The sequence below is a fragment of the Brachyhypopomus gauderio genome, unplaced genomic scaffold, assembly GCF_052324685.1.
Source record: "Brachyhypopomus gauderio isolate BG-103 unplaced genomic scaffold, BGAUD_0.2 sc279, whole genome shotgun sequence".
NCBI classification, from domain to species: Eukaryota; Metazoa; Chordata; class Actinopteri; order Gymnotiformes; family Hypopomidae; genus Brachyhypopomus; species Brachyhypopomus gauderio.
In genome coordinates, this window is record NW_027507100.1 from 44,190 (window position 1) to 70,000 (window position 25,811).

At 44.4% G+C, this 25,811-nt stretch overlaps 1 protein-coding gene across 1 annotated transcript in view; it reads left to right on the forward strand.

The window, feature by feature from the left end:
- Positions 1 to 9,432: 9,432 nt before the first annotated feature.
- The window catches only part of LOC143504519 (teneurin-3-like), a gene marked incomplete at its 3' end in the record, with an annotated part of 68,510 nt that continues 52,131 nt past the window's right edge, over positions 9,433 to 25,811 (forward strand). Inside the window, exon 1 of the mRNA XM_076995924.1 lies at positions 9,433 to 9,976. The remainder of the gene's footprint in view (positions 9,977 to 25,811) is intronic.

The window sequence follows — 25,811 nt, forward strand, 5'->3', positions numbered from 1 at the left end:
TGATTAGGGTGCTGTTTACAGCGCCGCGATCGAGCAGCTCCAGGAGAGACTGTGTTAATTTATCAATAAAACAGCTGAACTGTGATAGAATGAGGCTGAAAGAGAGCGCATGGCAGCCCCTGCAACGGCAGCTAAACTGTGTCAGCAGAAGCCCGGCACAGACCCACCGCCCAGTCCTGCATTTGGACATCACCGAGCCGCCAGCCACGCCTCTCCCGCCTCGCCTCCATTAATCAGGGAAGGATACGTCGTAGCACAGTTTCTATTCTGTTGTTGTTGTTGTTTGTTCTGCACAAGATCAATTTGGGTGAAGTGCACGGATCGTGAGAGTAGCCGGCCTTAATTTCTTTCAGCCGTGCGTTTTTTGCGCTGATTGGGTTGACAGGCATGGCGACGTAGGATCTGGGTTTTGTTCAGCCTTTAGTGGTGTGACGGAAGAGGGCGGGGCCGGCCCAGACTCGTGGAGGCATTCGTCACTGTCTAATGTAGCACTTACACTCCAAAGAAAGCTTGCTGAATAAGAATCCGACTCTGAGATTCAGGGACGGAGAAGAGAGAGAGGGGAAAGGAAGAGAGAAAGAGAGAGCGAGAAAGGGAGAGAAAGAGAGAGCGAGAGAGAGAGAGAAAGAGAGAGAGAGACCGAGAGACCAAATATGGTGCCAGAAAAGCAGCTGTATCATTCAACCCTTTAAATTTTGTATTTCATAATTGTTTAATAACGTGTCATTTGTTTCATAAATTGTTAATTATAGTTAATGTGTATTTCATAACTAGTAACAAATTTTCAAAAATGTACTTATAGTTTTATAGTATTAATTTGACAATTTTTATGTAAAGCACAATAAGGTTTTAAGCTTAAAATGAAGATGGAAATAAAACAGAAAAAAACATATAAACAAACTATATTTACTATTGTTAACTATCAATTATTATTTTTATTATTATTATTTTGTTATTATATTTTATTACTATATTGTACCACTGTCTTATACTATTATAATAATAGTACAAGAATCAAATATAACTATATAAATAATAATATATTATTATTAGTATTATGTGTATTATTATAGCAATTTGATGTTTGTGCTATTATTTTTTTTTTATTCTTATTGTTATTATTGTTACTACTATAACAATTCTGTTATAACAGATTTTTGTTGTTCTATTATTGTTATGTTATTATTATTATTACCATTGTGTTGTTAATTATGATGTAACAATTGTACAATGAAAATATTATTATTATTATTATTATTATTATTATTGTGCCATAGCAGATGATATAATAATAAGGTTCATAATAATTCTAGGGTTGTTGAGGTTGGTGTTTGGTAGTGTGGGTGTGGCTGTGTGGGGCAGCATGTGCCCTACTGTGGGCCTTGGGCACGTCGGTGCCCGTCTCCTGGGCGACCTTCGCCTGGGAGACGAGTGAGAGTGCTGTGATCCTCATCCTGTTCCCTCTCACTTCCTCCCCACTGGCGTCCAGTCCTGTCTGTCAGACATGTGCAATGTGATAACTGGCTCCAAAGGGTTTATCAAAAAACTATGGTGTATCGATAAAGGATAGTTGGACTTTCAGACTCGCACTCCAGTGAGAATTTATGGAAGCGGGCCTGAGGGTGGTGTCTTCAGCTCCTGGGCTTTTGGTGTTTGATATCAGAGAAGAGTGTTCTCACGAGCGACAGGATTTCATGTGCAGTCACTAGACAATGTAGTGGCGTGCAGTCTTAGATACATGTGCTGCACACTCATTCGTTAGACGTTTAACTAGGGATGAACCGTGTTTTAGCACCCATGTGAAATTTGAGTGTAATGTGTTCACAAGTGTGAGTGTGTTGCAGACTTGCCGGTGAGTTCTGCAGTGTGTTAGTGTGTGTTGGAGTCTTTAGGTGAGCGTGTATGTTTGTGATCTTCAGGATGTGCAGACTGTGTGTTCTGTGGGCTCTGCACCCGCTACGCTCCCCAGTTCATCTGTCTGCTGCACACATCTCCTGCAGCACTGCAGCCTGTGTTTCCCCTCTCACCACCCATCACCTACGGTCGGAAAACGGCTGTACTACACTGTGTGTGTGTGTGTGTGTGTGTGTGTGTGTGTGTGTGTGTGTGTGTGAGAACATTTGTATCACAAATCCATTTGTGATATTCATACATGTCTGTACATGTCTTGTTACTCAGTATTGTGGTGTTTTTGTGTGATTAGGTGTGTGCACGTGTGCAGGTGCATGTGTGCATGTGCACGGGTGCATGCGAGTGTCTGCATCCCATCCACACGAGTGGATTTATGTGTGTATGTGTGTGCACACCACTTTATTCTCACACTCCACACTCTACGTCCCCCATCCCTGTGTGTGTGTGTGTGTGTGTGTGTGTGTGTGTGTGTGTGTGTGTGTGTGTGTGTGTGTGTGTGTGTGTGTGTGTGATTGGCTGGCCCTAGAGGATGCAGGGAAATCACCTGCTCCATTTAGCTGGCCGGTAGTGGTGGTGTTGGCATGTCTAGCGGCAGGGGGGTGGAAGCGGAGGGGGCAGAGGGGGTGGACGGTTGCCCCGGGCGCCCTGTGGCCAGTGCTGTGTGCCATTCGGTCAGCAGTAAAGCAGCAGGGTTGCTGATTAGCGTGAATGGCGGACAGCCCGTGGGCTGCTGGCCTTTATCTCCGCCCGATTGTTGTTATTTAGCTCGTCTCGGGGTTAGATCGGCACGCCGCAGTGCTGGAAATCTTTCTGACAGCGCCACAATTATGGCAGGTCTACATGACGTGCTCAGAAGCAGAAGCGAATTCGTTATTTAAACAAAAAAAACAAAAAAACTCCCCTACACCTTTTTCTTTTAATTTTTTTTCTTTTCCATCGCTCGGTTTCTTTCACTCTTTCTCCCCTCCCTCTCACTTTCTGTGTTTTTCTGCGTCTTTCTCTTATTCTGGGATGGGCCTCATCTTTTAGCCTCTGGGCCGGTCACTGCAGGAGTCCGTGGACCCCCTGAATGGAGCAGCTTAGCTGAAAACCCTGCCCCCCTCTGCGGTCACCCCGGGGAGCCCACCCCCTCAGAGGAGCGGCCTCCACGCCCTCCACCTGTTCCACCAACCCAGCTCCATCTCCAGATCCTCCACCCACATAATCCAGATTGTGTGGAGCAGCGTGGTGCAGGGACCCACGCAAGCACATGCTGAGATGAGGTGGTGGGTTATATGTGGAAGGGTATGGTAGAATGTTTTTGAAAAGGGGGGGAAAAATGTCAGGGTGGGGGTGAGGTGTGAGGTGTGTTTGTGGGTGTAGTTTGTTGTGGGAGAGAAAGAGAGAGCAAAACAGCAACAGTGACAGTGTGTAATGAGGAGCAGTTTATCAATAAGGATCCAGAGGATGTGTTGACAGTGCCCTTCTTTGGCTCTGCCTTCTCTCTCTGTAGAGCAGGCAGCAGCCCCTCAGCTGGAAGGTTCTGGAACACACACACACACACACACACACACCCTTCCTGCTCGTTTGACGGTAACGATCCTAACCAGGATAATAGCCCCCAAAAAAACAAAAAATCCCCTCGAACAGAAGAGAAACAGATTCTGCACACGCTGGTGAGTCTCGGGAGGGACCCGGGCTTCACGCGGGCAGCTCATGTCACGCAGCAGCCCGAGCAAAGCTTCAGGTGTTCGGCCTGGTTTTGACAAGACACGCATCCACATGTCCTCACTCGTCCTGTCCCCCAGTCACGCCGCCCAGACTGCTTCACAAACCCATAATCCTCCGTTGTTCTGCTCCAAGTGAGACGTTTTTGCAAAAGATTACAGCAGTGGGGCAGTCTGATATATGATATCATTACATATCTCTGTAAATATACTTTGCCTCTCTTTCTCTCGTGCTCTCACTCTCTCTCTCACTATTTTTTTTCCTCCAATCCGTGAGAGGAAGTTAAATGATCAGTGTAGGGAGAGAGCAGAGCCTCTCCTTGGGAGACAGGCTATCGACTCACAGCTCTCCTGCCCGTCCTCCACGCACACATTTGCATCGTTATCAGGAATATTCATTCCTCCAGCGCAGTGCATTCAGCAGAGAGGAGAGGAGAGGACAGGACATTGTTTCTGTAGATTATACTGAATAATTTCCAAAAAAAAGACACAGATGTCAGAGGTTTATGTCTGAAGGGTCGTTAGGAGAAAACTCGAGGAGAAACTCACGTGACATTAAAACACAGCTACTACTGCCTGCTTGTGGTTAAAGACAGTTCTTCTCAGTTTAGATCTCCATTACCTACATAACACTCAAGTCCCCCTCATTGAAGTTCTTCTCAAGGTGATGTGAAATTGTAGGTAAAAGTCTTAAAAAACAGTTAAATTCGGTTTTCCCCCCCATAAAATTAGATTTAATAATGGATTTTTTTTTTTACAACACAAGGGAAATACTTGGTTTAGAAGTGAGTGACAAGACAAGGTGACACCTGACCTAGAGCTATATTTTTAATTTCACCTATTACTCAATCATCCATATTTAATAACGAAATGGAGCTGCAGAACAAGACGAAATGTATATTTTTCCCCCGTTTGTTCGTTCGTTTTGAGGTGTTTGTGTAAACCGTGTCCCGACCAGTACGCCTCTACTGTGTTAATTGAAACGGGTGGTTTTCACCTTTCCTCACATTAGCAAGTTACCCGCGAGCCCGCGCGCGTGCTCTACAGTTCACCCCATCTCCCCACGCGCCTCTCCCCGTTTTTAACTCATTTACTCCTTTTCTTCCACGACTCCGTTCGCACCTGAGACCGACTCCAAACGACTTCCTAATCCTAATTAACTGCACCGTTCACTTGCTGTTTCAGCACGCTAACAGGCGAATAATTAGGTGCGGCGACTGGGCACGTGCTCACCATCGCCGTCAGCATGGCTTCATAACGCGCGAGGACAGATTCATATCCACTCGGCAAGTTTGGTTATTTAATTTATTTATTTTTTCCTATGACCTTAGGTCTTAAACGCCCGCTCAACCTTGCAATAACGTCTGTGTGGGTTTCTCACTTCTGTTCAGTTAGGTATTTACAAAGCCACTGGCCTCTGCGGAAAAGGCGCGTGCATCCCCGTCGTGTTTAACTTGACAGATTAAATTGTTTAATAATTTGTTTGATATATATGTACTGATGCACCATGGTGGTTTAAATGGCACGTCGCCGTGGCGTGTTGCCATGGCGTGTTGCCTGGATTTGATGCACACTCGTGGCACCGAGGGTCTCTTCCAGGCTAAGCCATAAAGAAAAGATGATTATGTTTTAATATTGCGGAGTGTGAAGAATGGCGAAGCCCATTAAACGTTCGCCAGTGTCCTCAGAGCGATCACACAATCAATAGTCCATTACGTCGGGGTGGATGTCGTCTGATTTGTGTGACCGAACACCTCTGAGTCTTGAGTGTTTTCATCGTCTCACTGAAGCTGTGTATCTGCTCTTCTGTGTTACTCTTCTACGCACTTCGCTCTGTTTGTTTTATTTTATTTTTTAATTTTTACTTAATTTTATTTTTACTTAAGTTTTTTTATTTTATTTTATTACTCTATATTACTATTACTATAGTAGTTTTATACTATAGCCTATGCACTATAATAATTTAACACAATGATTCAATATGGAAAAAATATATATGTTAACATATATATATATATATATATATATATATATATATATATATATATATATATATATGTGTGTGTGTGTGTGTGTGTGTGTGTGTGTGTGTGTCATTAAAGTAAAATCGAAAAATCTACATTATTATGGCATAAAAACTAAATAATCTAATCTGTAATATTTTTATTTTATTTTTATATTTATGTATTTACAGAATGTTTTTTAACATGTGTGTGTGTGTGTGTGTGTGTGTGTGTGTGTGTGTGTGTGTGTGTGTGTGTGTATGTGTGGTAAGACAGACAGATTTTGCAGACTGTCTTTGACCCCACATTGTGGGCACTGGGGGAAGGTGGATTGGCTGAGCGTTTTTGTGGGTGGAGCCCTTTTCTGTTCCTGGTCACTTGACCCCCATGACCTTTGGAGTGCCATCATGAATCTGATTGGGCCTGCAGGTAGCTGAGAGGGGAGTGCGTCAGTGACATGTACTCTGATGGATGCTGACCCCTTATTGAACTTCCACCCCGCAGGAGCACAGGGTCCAGGCTTGGAGGGGTGGGGCTCTGACCACTGATGCTACAGCTCACACACACACACACACACACACACGCACACACACACACCCAAATGGGCCACAGTGCAACAGTCGTATGTGCACACTCTACAGAAAAGATAACAAAGAGAGATGGAACAGGACTGTCTTTGTGCTCTTATTTCAGAAATGCATTTTAAGATAATTTCCATTCCTCTGCAAAGTCAATACGTAACACATTTTCCAATACGGTGGAGCGTAGCAGTCAGTGTGTGGTGTTTGTTCTAGGGTTTCAACAAGCTGGCGGGGGTCCCTACCCATAAGGCACTGCTTAAGGAACCATGTTGTGGGCAAATACCAGCACAGCATCCTCCCTAGCTCCCTGCCCCCTCAACACTACGGGGGCACCTGTGACAATCCACTCCCTACCCCCTCAACACTACGGGGCTGTTTGTGACAATCCCCACATACAGAGAGACACGGGGGAGAGAGGGAGGGTGGGAACAGAGGGAGTAAACACAGCAATTATGAAAGGGTCCTTAAGAGAAAGAGAGAAAAAGACAGATAGAAGTTGTGGTGGTGGGGAGGTTGAGGGTATACAGTGAGAGATACAGAGAGAGGACAGGTAAACAAACAAGGGCAAATAAACAAGGACAAGTAGACAAAGCGCTGCAGAGCAGCATTTGCATATACACCTGTCCCTCTCACCTGTCCATCACAGGTCACCTGTCCCCTCCTCTTCCCGTACATCTCACCCGTCCCCAGCAGAGCCTGTCGCCATGGCGTCCACTCTGTCCCTCGTTAGCACCATCTTTCACACTCTTACCACAGACAGGCAGGCGACTCTGGTAGGAGGTTGAATAAATATTGCATGTTAAGTGCGGCACCTGGAGATGACGGAGAATCACTTCTCAGGGTGAATTATTGTAGTATGTGTGTGTGTGTGTGTGTGTGTGTGTGTGTGTGTGTGTGTGTGTGTGTGTGTGTGTGTGTGTGTATTACACTGGCTGAGAGAAGGTCTCCTACACTTGACCAGCTGATGGATATACCTCTCTACCCTTTACAGCCAAGCTTAATTTGTGACTTAATGGACCAGATACAGCACTGGAGTCCTCACCAGTACTGTGTATACACACACACACACACACACACACACTCGGCTGGGATGTGAGTGGTCACAGACCGTCTGAGATGTATCACTGCTCAGGAGTGTGTCCTCACACGTGTGTGTGTATATTGTGTATGTAGAGAGAGAGAGTGTGTGTGTGTGTGTGTGTGTGTGTGTGTGTGTGTGTGTGTGTGTGTGTGTGTGTGTGTGTGTGTGTGCATTATGTGCACAGTGTGTATGCACTGTGTGCAGCGGGGCCTGTCATATTTATGCAGTTTTTAAGAGTGTGAAGAATTTGTGCAGTATGTCCTTTTTTCACAGGATCACAATGCAGCTTAACTGATGGTGAATAATACACACTAGTCTTTCCTGGTAATAATACACACTACTCTTTAGGTGATGGTGAATAATACACACTAGTCTTTCCTGGTATAATAATACACACTACTCTTTAGGTGATGGTGAATAATACACACTAGTCTTTCCTGGTAATAATACACACTAGTCTTTAGGTGATGGTGAATAATACACACTAGTCTTTAGGTGATGGTGAATAATACACACTAGTCTTTAGGTGATGGTGAATAATACACACTAGTCTTTAGGTGATGGTGAATAATACACACTAGTCTGATAAGCACTTGCTGTGGTTCTATTTATTGTTTATTTTGGCAATCAAGGCAAGCTTTAGCAATCTGCACTATAATGGACAAAGATCAGTTAAAAAAAAGCACAGGCTATGCATGCTCACATAGCTATGTGCCTTTACTTTGTTTCATTTGAGAGACATACAGATATCAATACTTATCTCACACACCTACCTGGAATTATGGCTGAGTGGCTGGGGGTATAATAATAATAATATGGAGTACATGCGTGATTTGAGCATTCATGGGTGTCAAACTGCAGGTCCAATGCATTATAACCAGCACTGATTAGAGTGAGGAAGAGGAGGTGAGGAAGGGCCCTGTCCTTTGTGAGCAGCCCACCCGAGTCGTCTCCTACCCAGCACTATAATACTGGTCAAAAGGATGAGAAGTTCCTAGTGATAATGGAGATTTCTGTCTCTCTCTGTGTCTGTCTCTGTCTCTGTCTCTTCCCTTCTAATAATTCAATATCAATTTCCAAAACAAGTAACATTAGTACTGTAAGTATAAACAAAGTTCTTAATTATAAACAAAGAGGGAGGAAAATAATAGCAGTATTTTGCAGTGCATCTCTCTCTCTCTCTCTCTCTCTCTCTCTCTCTCTCTCTCTCTCTGTTTTCTAGAAGCTAATAGTTTCACGTGAAACAGGCCAGAAGCATCTGCTCATAAACTTGTGCCACTTTACACAGTGTTGTGTGTTTGTTGTGTTGTTGTGTGTTTGTTGTGTTTTGCCGCTGGGTACCAGCCCGGTCTCAGTTCTCTGGGCCCACATGGACGGCTGTACCCGGTGAAGTCACTGTTGTGGAGTGACGCCCCTGCTACCAGTAGAGAGCTCACCGAGAGTGTGAATCTGTGCTGCCGTGTAATTGGTGGAGATTAGAAATACACTGTTAATGAAATCAGCCATTAGAAACTGCTCTGAACTGGCTTTTCATGCTATTAGCAGTCGAGTCTTTCTTTGTATGTGGAGCTTTGGAGAGGTTTTCTTTCTTTTCCTTTTTCCGCAGTTACAAAAATAAAGAGCAGAGAAATTTTAAAATGAGAGTGAAAAAAAATAGAGGAAGAAAATGAGGAGAGAGAGAGAGAGAGAACGAGAGAATGGGGTGGGGGGAGGTTTCGGCATTCTCCTGCACACACTGAAATTCTAGAAGGAGCGAACCGCATGTCAAGGTGGGCTTTTGTACTCCCCCAACAGCAGCAGTAACAGCTGCAGAACCAGGGAGTTTGTGTTGTGTTTAAGGCCTGTGTGTGTGTGTGTGTGTGTGTGTGTGTGTGTGTGTGTGTGTGTGTGTGTGTGTGTGTGTGTGTGTGTGTGTGTGTGTGTGAGAGAGAGAGAGAGAGAGCGGGGGAGGTTCCTCCTGTATGCTTTCAGCTTCAAATGGTTTAAGTGGTTAGGAAGCTCCGCCCCTTTCCCTGCCTGCACTGCTCTCTCCACCCCCGATGGAAGCTGATTGACAGCAGACTTAGCCAATTGCATGCCTCAGACCCAGTAATGCATTACGGAGGCACTGCTGAGAGCTGCGAACTTCCCAGTGTATCGGCAGCCTCTGCCATCAGCACAGCGCGTCCGCACGCACGAGTCAGAGACAGACACGGAGAGAGAGAGAGAGAGAGAGAGAGAGAGAGAGAGAGAGAGAGAGAGCGAGGAGCAACAGTCACACCACGGCAACAGCAAGAGAGGGAGAGAGGGAGAAATATCCTGGCATGCAGCAAGATGAGCATCTAAATCTTGGCTCCCTGGTACGGACAGCGTCTGCCTCTCCAAATCCCTGTTTTCCTTTTTCTTTTTTTAAAAGACAACAAAATTCATCTCCGTGGTGATTTTTTCTCCCGAGTCTTATTGGAGTCAGCATCGGATCGCCGCTCTCCCGCACGCTACCATCCTGCACTCTCGTGCGCCTGGCCGGGTGTGTGTGTGTGTGTATGTTGTGCACCCGTGTGTCCACGCGCACAAGTGTGTGAGTGTGTGTGTGTGTGTGTGGAATGAGAAGAGGACATTAAGTGATCTTGGCTGGGTCTGGATGGTCTGGTGCAGCCCTGGAGTGGGGGGTCTGTTTTCACCCTTCAGCTCACTACTGGAGGAGTCCTGATCAAGGTAACAGCGAAACCCCCCCCACCACCACCCTGTCCCTCTCTCTCTCTCTCTCCCTCCCTCTCTCTCTCTCCCTCTTTTTCCGCATGTTCAGACACACACTCTGGCTCCTCTTGTTCTTTTTTCCCCTTTTCCTTTTGGTCTGTGTTCACTTTTTTTCAACCGTGTCTCATTGTGTGTGTGTGTGTGTGTGTGTGTGTGTGTGTGTGTGCGTGCGTGCGTGCATGCGAGCGAGGATGTCTGTGTGGTGAATTCTCTTGTAGTGGAAATGTGGAAGTCTTTCATACTTGTTAATGAAACTGTGTTTTGCGCTGGAGCGCGGCAGAAAGACAGACGGGCAGGAACTGTGTTCATTCGCTGGGAGGAATTCAGTAAACATTACTTACTTTTCCTTTTTATTATTCTTACATTTCTTTTCCTTTTTTATTATTTATTTCCTTTTTTATCAGTTCCTTTTTTATTCCTTATTTCCTATTTTATTTTTATTTTGGGTGGACGATAAATCATTCATCCAATTGCACTTAGAGCAACCGCTCTCCAACTATTTAAAAACCAGGCAAACCAGGCAATCCAAGACATATAAATGGACATTCATTTTGTCTTTCTACCTTTTTCTTCGTTCAGTTCTTTTGTGTGTGTGTGTGTGTGTGTGTGTGTGTGTGTGTGTGATTGGGGAGCAGGCAGAGCTGTAGGACTTGCAGACATTGTACAATAGTCACTTACAGTGCAGCTAATTGGAAACAGTGCTAGCATGGAAGCCCTCTCACGCTCCGTCACCTTCAGAAGTGACGCGCTGGAAGTGTCCACCCTGTGACGGATGCTCCCGCAAGCGTGCTGAGGGCCCGCAGAACGAGCTCCGCGCTGTGGCACACTGATGCGCAATGTTTGCAAATCACCATTTAGTTCTGAAAATTATGATGCAAATTTTTTATGTATTTCCAGATACAGTTTCTTCACGTAGTGGTGCATTACAAGATTTCTTGTTTTTATACATTTGTCAAAGAATTTTCAGCAGAGCGTTTTTGAGTGTGTGTGTGTGTGTGTGTGTGTGTGTGTGTGTGTGTGTGTGTGTGTGTGGTGTGTGTGTTGGGGAGGGGGGCACTTTACCTAGCGGTACTGCAGCCTTTCTGTTGTCCAGATCTTTGCTATTCATAATGTTAAACACGTGCATTTTATTGAGAGACTGAACACAAAGAGAGAAAGAGGGAGAAAGCGTAAAGTAGAGAAAGAATGAAATGTAGCCGTTTCGTGTTTCAGACGAGGTGCGGTGCCTCTGACCCCCCGGCCGGTGGGGACCAGACCCTCAGAGGAGCGGCGCTAGGTGCAGAGGGGGTCGCGGTGTTCCGACGCAGGCCTGGCTCTGAGCTTCCACTCTGGGCTCGGCCGCGAGGCGTCGTGTGTGATTTATGGGGAAGGCCTCTCCCTTTATTCCTGCACACACACCTGATTGTGAGGGGGAGACACAACAACAGTGCACATGTTTAAAAGCCAAAATGTGAGCGAATGCAAGGGAATGGAAAACAGAAAGAGGGAGAAGCTCTCTCTCTCTTTTTCTCTCTCCTTCTTTTTCTCCTTCGTTCTATGTCTTTTTACAAATGGAAAGGAATTGCCTAGCAACCATTCCCTTTTGGGGCTCATGGGTGATATACATTGAGAGTATTCCGTAATCTCGTTGATGGACTACATTACTGAAGATTGAGCTATTACTCAGAGAATAAAAGTTTCAATTACCTTTGGTACCAGCCAGCAATTTGAACTGATTTACTGTGCTGTGAAATGAACAAGGTCACATTTTCTTACTCCTGTATTTCTTTATTTTATTATTTTATTAGTGGGTTGAGGGACCGAGTGTGAAGTTCAGAGCCAGTCAGGGCTGGTGGAGTCTCTCAGGTTCTCGTTTATACAGTATGAGGTTCATATTTAATTCATGGAGGAGAAGATTGGTTTGGGCCGCAGTCCCGTCGTGCTAGTGATGGAGGCCCGGTCTCAAGAAGGTGGGAGAACGTGGTGGTTGAGAGATGCCGGCCTGCGGGCCCGGGCCCTCCCACCACCTTTAACTGCCATTAGTGAAAAGAGCTTCTTTATGTAACGTTTTCCTTGAGGATTAAACTAATACAGTTTTGAAGAGTAATTCAGCTCTAACTTTGTAACAATGTACAATTCAAATGCTCTAACTATCCACAGACCAAGCTCCCGCTTTCTTCTCTCTCTCCCTCATTCTTTCTCTCTCCTTCTCTCTTTCTCTCTCTTTCTCCCTCTCCGCTGCCTAAGAAAACAGGCCCTCTAAATTAAACAAATAAACAACTTGCACAAATAGACAGAAAGAAATGGGAAATGTTTCACGGATTGGTTTTTCCGACTTGGGGAATGAGAGCTACTCGTGATTTATGAAGAGAGATGACAAAAAGCTGGAGAGGTAATGCAGTTTGAGGAAGGGGTAGAGAGTGAGAGAAGTGAAGTGAACGTGAGTGAGGGGACCTTATCTCGATGGGCGCGCAGACGGGGGTAGGTGCTGCCTTCACCTGTCTGCTAAGCCCCAGACTCGTGGAACCTTCTAGAATCAGCAGTGGCGTTTTGGACAGGACGGAACCCCTCGGTCCCGACTGGCCTGAAGTCAGACAGCTTGTGGGGCCGGTGATTTGGTCTATTCTGGGGTTCCAAGCTTTCACTCACCACAGATCGGTAATAAAGAGAAATATACACACACGCACGCATGTGTGAACACATTGACAGATCTGCAACGCACTCCTAACACAGCAGCTAACACACACCAGCTAAATCATACCAGCTGATACCTTGGGCCTTATCGGGATAAGCAGAAGGGACACAGCTTCAATAAAATCTCCAAATGTTTTGGAATGTGATAGGACTTTTGTATGTCTACAATGGAATTATTTAATTTAATTTTTATTTCAGTTAAAAATTATTTCAGTAATACAAAAAGGTTTATAATTGTTTCAGAATGTCAAGTTCTGAAATGGCATTTGTTTATTATTAAATAATTCAAAAGCTTGATTTAACTAAAGCTTTATAAAATAATTTAGTTCTATTAAATATTTTGAGACATATAAAAATGCTGTATTTAATTTAATAAAATATTACTGCTTATTAAAATCAAATAGCAAACCTTAGTTGCTTGCAATTTAACTTAAGTCTCAATCTACCGAATCTAACTATAACACACATTTAAAGGAATTAATTTTAAAAAGGCATATTCACATCCTAATTTTCACATTTTCCGAAAAAAAGATTTTCCTGTTAGCAGTTTTTTTTTTCGAAGATGTTTTTAGGCAGTGTCATTACATTACGTGTGTGTGTGTGTGTGTGTGTGTGTGTGTCTGAGTGTGTGTTGATTACATACATATGTTATTATATACTAATTATTTACTATATACATATAATTTTTTCTACTTCTTCTGCTGCTGATTATTATTTTTATTGTATTATTATTATTTTTTTTTGGGGGGGGGGGGAGGGGGTGTTAATCTATTCATGCTAACCATATATGATTTAACTTATGGAAACCATTAGAATTGCACAAAATTCATTATACTGAGGCTTTGATCTTTATGTTGCCTGGCAACCATCGTCCACTGTTAATGAACTACATGCTTGCTGAAAGAATTGTTTATTTTGATTATTATAATACATTTATATTACAGAAATTACCAAAAAAAAATTTCTTACTGAACATAGGTGTTTTTTTATCATATTGAATTTTGCCCACTTTAGGTTTATGTGATTAACACACCCCGTAACCCTGGCAACATCACTGTGCCACACAGCCTCTCCTGGCCGACTGATAAGTGTTCTGAAACTCTACAGCACCACAACATTAAACTAATACATTCAATTAAGCAATCATTATCAAATAAGAATTTTTACTCATCACCTCTGTGTCAAGACTTTTTTAAACAGTCGTGTGTGTGTGTTAAACCATATTATATCCACTTGCATACACAATGCGCACTTACTAATAAGTCAAGTAGACACACTCCAGCCACATGAACCTACTCCCAGTTCAACCATTCATGCCAAAGGAGGGATTTTGCTTCCAGTGCAGTATAGCACAGTAAATGTCTAGCAACACCATAACTCCACTCACAGTTTGGAGGCTGATGAAAGCATCCTAGCTCTCTTTCTGTGCCCGTGTGTGTGTGTGTGTGTGTGTGTGTGTGTGTGTGTGTGTGTGTGTGTGTGTGTGTGTGTGTGTGTGTGTGTGTGTGTGTGTGTGTGTGTGTGTGTGTGTGTTCAGGTTCGGGTATGTGTGTGTGTACCTCTGACAGCTTGTGTTTCCTCAGCCTTTCCCATTTTCTGAGCTGTAGTGATTTGTGTGTGTGTATGTATGTGTGTGTGTGTGTGTGTGTGTGTGTGTGTGTGTGTGTGTGTGTGTGTTCAGGTTCGGGTATGTGTGTGTGTGCGCCTCTGACAGCTTGTGTTTCCTCAGCCTTTCCCATTTTCTGAGCTGTAGTGATTGTGTGTGTGTGTGTGTGTGTGTGTGTGTGTGTGTGTGTGTGTGTGTGTGTGTGTGTGTGTGTGTGGTTTGTCTTTGTGTTCAGATCCATTACTATATTCCCACCTTCTCATTTGATCTGGTTTGGTGCTGTGATGTTTCTCCTCTCAGTGTTATGTGCTGTTCTTTGTAGTGTCCTGGTCCCTGTTACTGGTCAATGTTCCATACATCTTATAGTTCAATGTTCCACTCAGTATACTGGTCAGCGTACTGGTCTGCAGTTTCATTGCCTCACTCAGTGTCCTCCGACTCTCTGTGCCTCTGTCCTTGTTAGCTTTCTCACGGAGTACGTAGCGTCTGGTCTGTTTTAGCGTCTGGTCTGTATTAGCGTCTGGTCTGTATTAGCACTTACCCCGAAGGACCGCATGGCAGTCTGGCCGCTAGCGGTCGCCAGGACGACGATGAGCTCCCCCGTGGAGCTGTGACTCCTCTGCCCAAGTCCTCTCCTGCACTCTCGGGTCCGGGTCTCAGGCCCGGCGGGTCTCTGCTGTAGCGAGGGGCTGTGTACTGAGCTGCCTGGAGCTGGTCCACCAGCGAGCCCTGGTGTGGTACCACAGGCCCAGTGTGGTACCACAGCGTGTCCAGCTGTCAGCAGACAAGCAGAACAAGCAGGAGATCTTTCATCAGCTAAAATCTCCTCTCTCCTTTTCACCCGTTTGTGTCCTCTAACAAGATTATGGGATGTCCCCACTCCTCTCTCTGTCTCTCTCTGTGTCCCTCACGCTCTCTCCCTCTCTGTAAACCTCCTTCAGAACCAACCTGCTAGTTTAACTCCGCACCTGCTCCTAGCACAGAAGGAGACGAAGGACAACATAATAATAATGATAATAAAGTGGAGAGAGAGCAGCTGTTGAGGTGAGCGCACGTGTCTCTCGGTGTAGTGTCGTACAATAAAGGCGGTTATGGACTCGCACTGGTGCACTGGGGCTGTTTAAATGCAGCATGTGAAGGCTGTAAAACAGCCTAGAAGCAGCCTCGTGGCAGCTCTGGCCAGCACAGGCAGGGCTTGAGGGCTACAAGAGTGGTCACTTTAAGGTGCAGCTGGGGGGCGGAGCATGCGTGATGCTCGGGCGGGGCAAGCCATGGGGTGGAGCTTATGGCACGGTTTCATGACGCTTTCTGATTGTGTGGAGACCCCACCTTGTCTGTATGTGTGTGTACGTACGTGTGTGTGTGTATGTGTGGGTGTGTGTGTGTGTGTGTGTGGGGGGGGGGTTGTTATGGGCCTCATCTCCATCTCATGCCCCATCTCATGTCTAAATGTGACCCCAGAATTTGCCAAGAGGTTGAAGGGAGACTGTGATAGGCTGAGGGGACTGTGGGAGAGCAGAGAGAGAAGGACAGGGGACGTCTGGGGTTGTCTGGTGGGGGTGTTGGGGTCATGACCTCAGAGTCCCAGATCACTTTACAGGAAGATGAGGGGAACAGAAGGTCAAAAGCTCCAACACCTTCGAGCACATGTGCTCAGCAATCTGGAGTGTGTGTGTGTGTGTGTGTGTGTGTGTGTGTGTGTGTGTGTGTGTGTGTGTGTGTGTGTGTGTGTACTTGTAAAACGGCCAAATAAGTCATTGTGCTGTTTTCCGAGTGACTATAACCTGGTTACTTTCAGTCATTACTTCTTTAGTGCTGTTGTATACACGCTCACACACACATACACACAAGTGCACACACAAACTAAATGCCCACATTTACACTGCATACACACACAAAGCCACTCATTTGTTTTTATTTCAGCATTGCTGCATGTATTAATTAGGCATGTTCTCAAATTCTCTTATTTCTCTCTCGCTCTCACTCTCTCTCCCTTTCTCTCTCTCTCACTCTCTCTCTCTCTCTCTCTCTCTTTCAGAAGTGTTACATATAAGACGTTTTTAATTTCTATGTTGAAATCCCAGCAAACTGTTAAGTGACATCATTTTAATAGGCATCAAATCAATTACTATCTTATTTACAAATGTAATTTTTTAGAAGTGTGTTATGTTCAATTTTTTGTTTCCTGTTGTTTGTTTGTTTGCCTTGTTCTGTGTCTCCTGTTTCATCCTCTCATTACGCATTTCTCTCCCACTCCCTCTCCTCTTAAAGCCAAGAAAATGTCAGTGTGTAATTAAAGCACCTCGGGGGGAGGGGCCGGGGGCTCTGCTCTGTTCCAAACGCAGGCACATGTTAGTGGTTCTCTCTCCAATTATTTCCATTAGGTGCAACTTCAGTGTGTGTGGTTTGCCATGTACGAGCAGATATTATAGCTAATGTTTCAGAATGACTGCATCTCTCTTCATTTGTTGCTGGTCAGCTAGAGAGGAAGACCTATGTACAATCACCTTATACAGCATCGCAACTTAAAACACCAATAAAACCCATCATAAAATGTAAAAAATGAAAATACAACAATTCTGTCAGGCTCATCATCTCTGGCTTTCACACAAATCATCCCACACATATGCATGCATACACGTGCACACACGCACACACACACACACACACACACACACACACACACACACACTCACAAACTCACCCTCCACTATACACACATGCATGCATGCACAGACATATGCACATAAACACAGGCCCGGATGCATACAGACACACTTATGTATACTGCACACACACACACACACACACACACACACACAGAACCTCACGTATTTGTTGCTTTCTCTCCAGCCAGAATTTGAATTCTGCAGGGCTATCCTGCTGGGTCTAACTCAGAGAGAGCGAGAGCTTCAGAGGGACAGAATAAGGGTTCGCAAATATTTCTCCCCCAGCATCCATCTGATACACACACACACGCCTGCACAAACACACACACACGCCTGCACAAACACACACACACACACACACACACACACACGCCTGCACAAACACACACACACACACGCCTGCACAAACACACACACACGCACACACGGACGCGGCCTTGCATTCTACATAACAAGAGGGAGATGAAGAGATAGAACACAAAGAACGGTGAAAGAGAGAAGGAAACAGAAAGGCAGTGAGGGAGAAGGAGAAGAGTGAAAGAGAAGGAGAGAGGGATGAAGAAAGAACCAGAGAGAGAAACAGAATCAGAGCCGGGGGGCTGCATTCTTTTGGTGTGGTTCGGCAGATCGTGTTTGTGATAGCGAAGCTTTTGTTCCTGGGTTAGTTGCGACGACTGGAAAAGCTGAAGACAATCGTTACAGATGACGCCCGGATTATGACCGAGATTCTAATCTAGCGTTCTTTCCGCTGTTCTTGGATCAGCGTGTAATCTACAGCAGGCTCCGTGTGATGGTTTCTCCAAACCCTTCTGATCAGGTCCTGGATCAGCCGCTCCTGCCCTCCAGGGGGTGCAGGCTGATCTGACTCTTTGGTAGCTGAAGTGCCTGAGGAGAGAAATTAAATGTCATCCGAGTAAGTGTAGCAGGAGTGTGGCAGCAGGAGTGATGCAGCAGGAGTTTTGCAGCAGGAGTGATACAGCAGGAGTGATGCAGCAGGAGTGATGCAGCAGGAGTGTTGCAGCAGGAGTGTTGCAGCAGGAGTGATGCAGCAGGAGTGATGCAGCAGGAGTGATGCAGCAGGAGTGTTGCAGCAGGAGTGATGCAGCAGGAGTGATGCAGCAGGAGTGATGCAGCAGGAGTGATGCAGCAGGAGTGATGCAGCAGGAGTGATGCAGCAGGAGTGATGCAGCAGGAGTGTTGCAGCAGGAGTGTTGCAGCAGGAGTGATGCAGCAGGAGTGATGCAGCAGGAGTGATGCAGCAGGAGTGATGCAGCAGGAGTGATTCAGGCTGCTGTCTCCTGCTGTGTTTTTGACTTAACCCAGGTGATGTCACGGGACATGTTCATTACCTCAGTCAATGAGAAAAGATAAGCCAGTGACTTTTCTATTTCCTGTGAAAGATTAGGATTATAGAAGGAGAAAGATGAGTCGGCAGATGTTTGAAGTAGGTTGTTTAATTTGAATCTCTGGGGAGACGTTGAGCTGCGTATTTCTGCCCCTACGTTCCTAATCCACTAATGTAAACATTTGAATGAACTTCCACTGTGCATATTCACCACTCAGCATGGAAACGTAGTTCACTGCAATAGATCTGTGTGTGTGTGTGTGTGTGTGTGTGTGTGTGTGTGTGTGTGTGTGTGTGTGTGTGTGTGTGCTTCCGTGTGTGTGTGCTTCCATGCATGTGTAGGTGTGTGTGGGTCTGTAAAGTAGAGTGGTTTGTAGCTGATATCTTCACACCACTGTCATTGCTGTGTGTAGATTTCTGTTGTCCATCTGTAGAGCTGCTGGAGTTTCTGGTGCGGCCCATACCACACGCTTCACTTTACCACACACACCTAGCTCAAAACACACACTTTACCACACACACCTAGCTCAAAACACAGACTTTACCACACACACCTAGCTCAAAACACACACTTTACCACACACAGACCACAAACTCACTCCACAAACACACATACACACTCATATCCATTCCTAGCTCAAACTACACAACTGCACATTACCACATGTAGCCCAAACCTCAAACTTACACCTTAACACACACACCACACTCACAGCTTAACACGTACATGCACCACAGACTGCTAGTTCAAACCACACAGGTGACCATTACCACACACACCCATACTTTACCAGTACTGGATACACTAAGACCAGTGCGTGCGTGCACGCGCACACACACGCACACACACACACACACACACACACACACACACACAGGTGTATGTGTTTGTGTGTGTGAGGGAGAATATAACGTTTTCCAATGAGTCGAGTTTAATAATTGCAGCAAAATCATGTATGAATAAGAATGAATATGATCTTACAGCTTTGGTGTGAATGTGACTGAAAATGGACTTGAGTCTGTCTGGAAAACATGTAGGTAGGTTGGCCCTCTCATGTCCGTGTGTGTGTGTGTGTGTGTGTGTGTGTGTGTGTGTGTGTGTGTGTGTGTGTGTGTGTGTGTGTGTGTGTGTGTGTGTGTGTGTGTGTGTGTGTGTGTGTGTGTGTGTGTGTGTGTGTGTGTGTGTGTGTGTGTGTGTGTTCATACAAGAATTTATGTATGTGTATAGGAATTACACGCATGTGTATGCTCCTCCTCTCAAACTGTGTGTGTGTGAGTTTCTCCGTTATTCTCAGCTTCTGAATCGGGGAGGGACTCTGTGGCTAAGCGCATAACACGGTTTCATTTACACATGGTTTCATTTACAAACGGCTCTCACACTCTCAAGGTTATTCGTCTTAAACCTGCTTATCCTGATAGTCAGCATATTAACACCCACGCAGGCGCATCCATTACAGTGATAACATGCAAATCTGTTTCGCACGGCCAACACAAAGCCCCTCATGACCACCTTTAGCAAGCGTCTCGTTAATTATAGCAGGTGTAAATGCCGAGTAGCAGAACTGGCCTTAAGGCAGAGCTCACGGCAGCGAAGCAGCCAGTGTAGCCCCACCTCAGTGCTCTCTCTACACGGGTGGAGGCCAGTGTAGCCCCACCTCAGTGCTCTCTCTACACGGGTGGAGGCCAGTGTAGCCCCACCTCAGTGCTCTCTCTACACGGGTGGAGGCCAGTGTAGCCCCACCTCAGTGTTGCCCCACCTCAGCGCTCTCTCTACACGGGTGGAGGCCAGTGTAGCCCCACCTCAGTGTAGCCCCACCTCAGTGCTCTGTCTGTGCAGAGGTGGAGCTCAGCACAGTCCCACAGCCCCACGCCACCTCTCGGAGCTCCGTCCCTTTACCCAGCAGACCTTGCAAGCATCCGGCCCCGTACTGGACTCCACTGGGTTTATCTAACACGCTGCAGCCTTTGGTGAGTTTAGAACTTCTGCATGTTTAAAGCTCAGTTAAGTTCTGCTTTAGAGTTCTGATTAGGTGCATATGAGGACTCCATATTTATACTCCAGGACTCTATTTTAATCAGTAATAATAATACTAAAAATAATGAAAATATTATCAGTATTATTTCTTGTTGATATTTGGAGAAATGTAAAATAAAACATGACAAAAGCCCTTTAGAAAAATTCAAAATATTTATTCTTACAAGAATAATATGCAATAAATAATAAGATGTAAGTTGAATAAATTGCATTTGACAGAAAATACAAAACAGAAAATGTATGGGGAAATTGTAAATAATTAATGTTAAAAAATCCTAAATATATTACTTAAAAAAACTAAATTAAAGAATGTTTAAGAGGTTATTTAAATATGATTTCACTACTTAAAGTTACTACTTAAGGGCTAAAATAAAAAGATGGAATAGGAGTTGTATAATAACGAACTGGTATTACATTGTGCCTTTCAAATATTGATTTTGAATAAAAAAAAAACAAATAGCTTTTTTCTCCACCTTTCTCTTCACTAACATTTTCTGCCATTTTCAGTAAGCCAACACTTGATCTCCTAACCCGATGTGGAGCGTCACTTAGCAGGGGTCGATACTGGAGTGGTTTGTGTCGTGTTTGGATACTGTAGAGTATGGAACCTTATAGCAAAATGGCAGAATGTTATGCTAGAATTCTAGGATAGAATAAAATATTGGCTGGAAATGGCGGCTTTGCAGTGGCGGTTGCCCCCGCGGGGGAGTGGTGGCCTCTCTCTTTCAATACAGTGCGGCTCCCGTCCGGGAGAGCTTGGGCCAAGAGGCTGATCCACCTTGTGAAGTTCAGAGGCTTCGCCGTCCTGCGGGATGCAAAGCTGAGATATTTGGCTGCTTCAGGATCGTGGCACGAGCCTTGTGTTCTTTGCCTTCATGTGCTGTGTCCAGATGTGTCCACAGATATTATTTGTGTTATTTTACTTTATCATGACTGACAGGGTGGGTCAACACATGTGGTCAGTGAGCTGTCAGTCGACGAGCTGTATGCGCAAGCCCACTGTTTCTGAGATCTGTACGTAGCATGCCGACCCAAAACTCTCGCACCGCAGTCTGCATTATTATGGAGCTTTCTCTCTCTCCGCGAGCTTACCTCCACACATACGGACACACACGCAAACGCGCGCGCGTGCACGTACCCGTTTCCTCTGCGTCTCCCTCAGGGTGAGGGGTGCGGTTAGGCAGGGGAGAATTATGCAGCGTGGCGACGGTGACAGCAGCCCGACTGCCGAGTCCAAATAACTGTGAGGGAACAATAGCTGTGAGCAGACCCCCGGGATCCGGGGAACGGCGAGCGGCAGAGAGCCGCGCGGGGATGGAGGCGTGACGGAATGACAAATGCTCGTCTGTGAGGTGGAGAGCGTGAAGGCTCGGTGGGGTGGGGGTTCTCTCCTATAGTGTCCCCCATGAACGCCTCGGTGCTGTTTGATGTCTGAAGCAGCTCCTATAGAATCATTCCCACATTACTTTGACTTCTACCCTCTTACGAAGCGATGAAACATTTTGGGCTTACAACTTGGAACGAGTGGAAAAGTTGAGTGTGTGTGTGTGTGTGTGTGTGTGTGTGTGTGTGTGTGTGTGTGTGTGTGTGAGGGGAAGAGGGAAAGAGCGAGAGAAAAACAGCACAGCAAAAGTCTGATGAAATGTCATGACTATTTGACTCACTGTCTGATGACAGAAGATGGCGGGAAAGAAAAACCAAGGAAGAGAATAAATGGAGAAGTAGGACGAGAAATACGGAGAATTGGAGAGAGCTGTCGGTATGGCCAGAGCACACAGAGGGAGAGGGAGGAAGAGAGGTGGAGAGAGAGAGGGAGGGAGGGAGGGAGGGAGTGGGGTTTGGGGCACAAAGACGGGGAACTGAAGAAGGCTCAGCATGTATCAAACGCATGGAGGGACAGAGAGAGAGGAAAGTGGGAATGAGAGAGAGAGGGAACAGTGAATTGCAAGATCGGGTTATTTTTAATCCTACAATTAGTGTAACAGATATCTCAACCACAACTCTTTTCCCAGATTAGTCTGTTCAAGAGTCTCATCCACAGTAGTCTCTCACTGTAGTCTCTCACTGTAGTCTCTCACTGTAGTCTCTCACTGTAGTCTCTCACAGTAGTCTCTCACTGTAGTCTCTCACTGTAGTCTCTCACAGTAGTCTCTCACTGTAGTCTCTCACAGTAGTCTCTCACAGTAGTCTCTCACTGTAGTCTCTCACAGTAGTCTCTCACTGTAGTCTCTCACAGTAGTCTCTCACAGCCTTCTCCCAGGTGGGAGGCAACAAACTGCATTTACTCCATAGGCTATTATTTATATTTAAGTCATTTTTTTAATGAATTGTATTTTTATGGGGGGTCTTTAAATGGGATACTTTATACTCCTCGATTACGTCTTACGACTTTTTTTTACTCCATTAAACAAATTTACGTTCCTCCCGTTATATTTTTTAAATAATTTAAAGTCATCGCACGTATTGTACATTTTGTTTAATTCTCTGTATCGTCAAGACATGCACTGTGCACTGCGAGGGTTTCTGACATCCATTTAGGGTTAGGGTGAGGGTTAGGGGTAGGGGTAGAGTGAGGGTTAGGGTGAGGGTGAGGGGTAGGGGTAGGGGTAGAGTGAGGGTTAGGGTTAGGGGTAGGGGTAGAGTGAGGGTTAGGGGTAGGGGTAGAGTGAGGGTTAGGGTGAGGGTAAGGGGTAGGGTGAGGGTAGACAGAGTAGCGACTTCGCTGCAGTAATTTAGCCGACTGAATAAGTAGAGAGAGAGAGAGAGAGAGAGAGAGAGAGAGAGAGAGAGAGAGAGAGAGAGAGAGACCAACACCACGAACCATGAGCACTCGAAGCACGGAAGTGGAAGCCTCCATTATAGTGCCCGATAAAACTTACAGAGTTTTTCTTTAAGGCTCTCAACTCTCTTAACATGCATTATCAATATGAAAGAAAAGTCACCTTACATATGGTCCAATTAAAAAAAAAAAAGTTCTAGCTAGCTACCTCTTAACTAACCGAAATACTAGCAGAAAATAAAATACATATTGGATCTTTGCATACAGCAATGCACGCTTCGTGTTCCACTAAAGATTTAAGGTTTTTTGGTTGTGTAATATTGATTTTATATATTGACATTTCTTTGACATTTCCAGACGCAGTTATTTGGCTAATCAACGTAACTAGCAGTCACTCTCACTAATCAGTCACCCAACGTAAATATCACAAAAAGTAAAATGTCCAGCCAGTTTTCTTGAGAAAACTGAAATACTTAAAAAGAAAATACTTTTAAAAAAGAAATACTTTTACCTTATACTTAGTCTTATTGTGTGATTTGTTTGTAACTTGTGTATTCGTCTGTATAATTTGTTTTTGTGTAATTTGTGTGTTAACGGGCCGCCCAATGGAGGATGGGTTCCCTTTTGAGTCTTGGTCCTCCCAAGGTTTCTTCCTAATCCCCACCATCATAGGGAGTTTTTCCTTGTCACTGTCACCTTTGGCTTGCTCATTAGGGATTTGGACCCATAGTATTGTTAACCTTGTAAATCCTGTAAAGCGCTTTGTGACAACATGTGTTGTGAAAAGCACTATACAAATATATTTGATTTGATTTAAGAATATTCCAAAACATTGTAGTACTCATGAAGTTATGATGAAATCCACTGAGATGTGTTTTAATTATGAGCACAAAACGTGACGCAGGACGTCAGTTGACTAACCCCACTTCTTCCTATTGGTGGAATACTGACTTTACCACCTTCGGGTTCTGTCCAGTTCAGAAAAACCAGATCCCCTTGTCACTTTGTTGAACAGAAATCTAGAACAATAAGCAAGTTCTTAAACAACTTATGTGTGTCATAACCACATCCAGAACCTCTAAACCTTATTTGCGTTGTGCTAAATTATTTAAACACACTTTAAATGAATGGTACATAATTTGAAAGTGGCAAGAAGTTTCATTAATATGTCAGTTTAAATCGAAGAGAAATTATGTTCTTGACATATAGATATGCTGTTTCTATGGGCTGCCTGAATCAGATTGTGATTTTGCTTTCATTACACTGCTTAACAAAAATGTTCCATTAAAAAAAAATCTGTTGCTTATGTATTTTTGCATGTTGAATCCAGATGTTTTCAGAATTTCTGTCACCATAGAAACCCTTGCCCCACTCCACTCATATCATGCACAGCATGGAAAGGCAGTACTACAGAAAGTGGAGGAGCCCCTCAGTGCTGGCAAACTAATGCCACACACTGAAGAGGGATGTTTCTGGGGCCTATATAGATGACAGCCATACCCCTGGACATTATATATACGTATATCATTTAAGAGTAAATACACTCTTATAATACACTTATTTTTTATAAACAAGTAATATATACTTTTTTAATATATACTATTTTTTAGTTTTATATATATATATATATATATATATATATATATATATATATATATATATATCAGTAGCGAACCGTGACCATTATACCTGGGCCCGCTCCCATATCCCCCCCCCCCCGAAAAATTTGTTTCCTCTCCTAATTAACTGCAATAAGAAAATAATAAAAAATGAGACGACAGTACAGCTTTAAAAAACGCAATAAACAATAATATCTGTACTAGATAACTTCTTAAGCAAAATAAGGTTCCAACAAAATAAGGTTCACAGCTCCGTGTTCCTCGGAAGCGGAATATGTAAACAACGTGCACGAGGACATCAAAGGAATGAATACTAGCTAGCGGTGGTACGCTAACGACAGCTAGCGTCGCCACAGCGGGTGGAAATTATATCATACAGTTAAGCCCGCCCATTAAGAGGGAAGATATGATTGATCAATTTTACTGTCATTTGAAACTGGTATTGCGCTGAATTATAACTGCCAGGCCCTCTGTAAACGAACAGCGGGCATCACAGTCCTGATAGGGGGAGACTCAGGCTCACAGGCTTCCACTTAACCCCTCACCTTCCAACACAGATTGAATAGACACGGGTGAATAATTTATTTGCTTATATTTTTGTAATTGTTAAGATGTCAATTGTCAAACTGTAAGTAGATAAAATCAAATTGGATAAATTTTATTATATATATTTATGTTTTAAGAATATTTTAGGCCCTCTGAGAGGGCATAGAGGGCCCTGACGGTTCCCCACTGATTCAGTAAAAAAAAATCTTTTTGTCCACCTATTTTTTTTTTTTCTTTTCAGTTTTGGGGAACCAAATGTTGCTTAGTGCTATGGAATGACATCCGAAGCTTTTCCCTGCTTGAGTAGTCGCCTTACATATGAAGTAAGATGGAGTGCAGAATCCTGAACACAAGTTAAATGACTAATTTTGAAGAGTTATGTTACAATTTTGGTAATGGCTTTTGAAATAGTTCTGCTCACAGAGTCGCTGGGAGCTAACTGTGAAATGCTTTACCTTGGAATACTGTAGAGTAAAACGCAAATGTCAAATTAGAAAATCCAGTTTGGAAAGCTATTCTCT